Here is a 2,653-nt window from a genome sequence, read left to right on the forward strand (position 1 = left end):
TGGGAAGAAGGAACTGAGTTAATACATGACTCGTAAGGGTCCTCCCTGGCCCAGAATGCACATTCAATCAAGGGATCGCTTTTATTCTGCGTCTCATCCCCCACTGGCTGGACTCCAGCCTGCATCACAGCCACCTCTGTTGCCCCTGGGCCAAACATACAGCCTGCTACATAGCAGGTGCTTTCTGAAAGCCTCTCAGAATACACACAGCTTCCAGCCACTTTGCAGACTCCCCAAAGCCCAACATAAGCAAAGGAGTCTGAGCTTCTGGGGCAGCTTCCGGGGACTCAAAACACACCAACTCCCCCCGCTCGGCCCTCGGGGTTCACTTCTCCACACCCTCCCTTCTCTGGCATGCCCTAAGGCCCTCATGCCCTCATGTTCTTGTGTCCTCGGCTGGTAAACCTCGCCCAGACGTCAGCCCTGCAGCCCTCAGAGGCAAGGTAATGTGAAAACAGTTTCCAGACACTACCACCCCCAGGATGCTGGGGGGTTGGGGGATGGCACCCTGGCTGGACAGCCACTTCCAGATAGTCCGGAAGGGGAGCAGAAAACTTGGCTGAGCAGCTGGCCACGTACGCCTCAGCTGGTTATGAGAAAGCCGAGTGGCATTTTTCATACATCTGAGCTAAGAACCTGAGCTCCATGCCAATTACCCAATTGTAGCAAATGTCTTGCCCTGGCCCCACCTTCCTGGGATACATTTAGGTCCTAACCCAGAGCTAGATCCTTATTCCATCTGTCCCTGAATGCTGGTTCCCAAGTGTCCCCCATCCCCAACCAAGCACTCCCGCTCTGCACAAATTGGAAAGGTGCATTGCAGTGCAGGTAAAATGGCGGGCTCGTGGTGAGTGGCTGTCAGGAATGAAAATAGATCTATGCCTTGAAGAAGATTTTAAAATCGGTTTCTCTTCAAATCATCTTCTTTCATACCACCCGATAAGGATCTTGATTCACCATGGCGTTAGCAGCAATAAAATGGGTGATATCAAATAGAACTCTCTGGAAACATTTATTTCCAATTCAAAACGGAGCTTTATATTGTGCTTGTCATAAGTCTACATATTCTCCTCTACCAGATGACTGTAATTGCAAAGTAGAGCTTGCTTTGACATCTGATGGCAGGACGATAGTGTGCTACCACCCTTCTGTGGACATTGCATATGAACACACACAACCTATCCCTCGGCCAGATGCTCTGCATGATAATGAAGAAACACATGACCAAGTGCTGAAAACCAGATTAGAAGGAAAAAATGAGCCCTTGGAGCAAGGACCCATGATAGAACAACTTAGCAAAATGTTCTTGACTCCTAAGCACCGTTGGTATCCTCGTGGACAGCATCACAGCCGTCGTAGGAAACTGGATCCTCCAAAAGACAGATGATACTGAGGTTTTCAGGAATCAAAAAGATGTTATCTTGTGTCTCATTTGCCTTTTGAGAAAATGCATTGAGTATATTCACTAACGTGTTATATAGCAAAATAATAATAAAATGTGTTCATATATTAAAAAAAACAAAAAACAAAAAAAACCTACTTTTCAAGTCCCTGTGGGTTGGCCTCGGCCATGCCCAACTCTTCCGAGAGCACCGGCCGCCTCCGCTGTCAGGAGAATGCACAGGCCGAGCCTGGGCCCTGGGGGGCGTAGCCTGGAGAGTCAACCCTTCTGCACCTGCCAACATCCAGGTCCTTGGCACGGCTGCAGGTATTCCAAACCGGGCCTCTGCTCTTTCTCCTTGGTCTTTTCTCCAGGCTGGGGCCCAGAGAAAATGTCAAGGGTAAGGATTCCCTGCCCCCACCCGCTGTCTGCCCAGGGGACAGGTGCCTACATAGCTCCTACTCAGGGTCGCCTCCCCTTTATTCCTCCCCCTCCTCCAGGCAGGTCTTCCCAGTCCAACAGTGTGTCCTCCCTCCAGAGGGCTGCACCATCTCTCATGGGAGGAGGGCTTTGCTTCCACAAAACACCACTGAGGAAATATGGCCGCCGGACATGTGGCAAGAACATGCAAAAATTAGAGAGTCAGACAAGGGCTTCTGATTCTGTGGGGAAGAAAGATCAGGAAGGACGGAAGAAGTGATCAAATGAACACCATCATGGCACTACTCTTCTTTCTCTAGAACATCGGTGACATCCTTGGGGACCCCCAAAGTGGGAACAAAATATTCAAGTATGACTCTAAACCAGGGGTCCTCTACCTCAGGGTTATGAACACTTTGGATCAAGGAATGCTCCTTGGTGGGGGCCGCCTGTGCCCTGCAGGGTCGGGGCCAGCGTCCCTGCCCTCCACCAGCCGGACACCAGTAGTTCCCCTCAAACTGTGGCCGCCCAAGTGGAGTCCATGTGTTGCCCAATGTCTCCTGGGGGGCAAAATCAGCGCCCATCCCTGTCCCGAGCCACAGCTCTACCACAATAAGATGAAACATTGTTGAAGGAATATACAAATTCAATTTGGGACGCACGCTCCCATCAAAATATAAGGTGAGCCACAAATGCAATCCACAGTTCTAATTTTAAATTTTCTAGGAGTGACATTTTAAAAAGAAAAAAAAAAAAAACAGGTAAAATTGGTTTCAATCACATGTTTGATTAAGTCCAATATATCCAAAATATTATTTCAACCAGGAATAATATTAAAAACGACTGCTGTGA

At 49.0% G+C, this 2,653-nt stretch overlaps 1 pseudogene across 1 annotated transcript; it reads left to right on the forward strand.

The window, feature by feature from the left end:
• Nucleotides 1-832: 832 nt before the first annotated feature.
• On the forward strand, nt 833-1,490 carry LOC309866490 (large ribosomal subunit protein mL42 pseudogene; annotated as a pseudogene). Its single transcript has one exon. The product of its transcript is annotated as a large ribosomal subunit protein mL42 pseudogene (transcript).
• Nucleotides 1,491-2,653: the final 1,163 nt, after the last annotated feature.

Source organism: Mustela nivalis, assembly GCF_964662115.1.
Source record: "Mustela nivalis genome assembly, chromosome: 6".
In the NCBI taxonomy this organism is placed as follows: Eukaryota; Metazoa; Chordata; class Mammalia; order Carnivora; family Mustelidae; genus Mustela; species Mustela nivalis.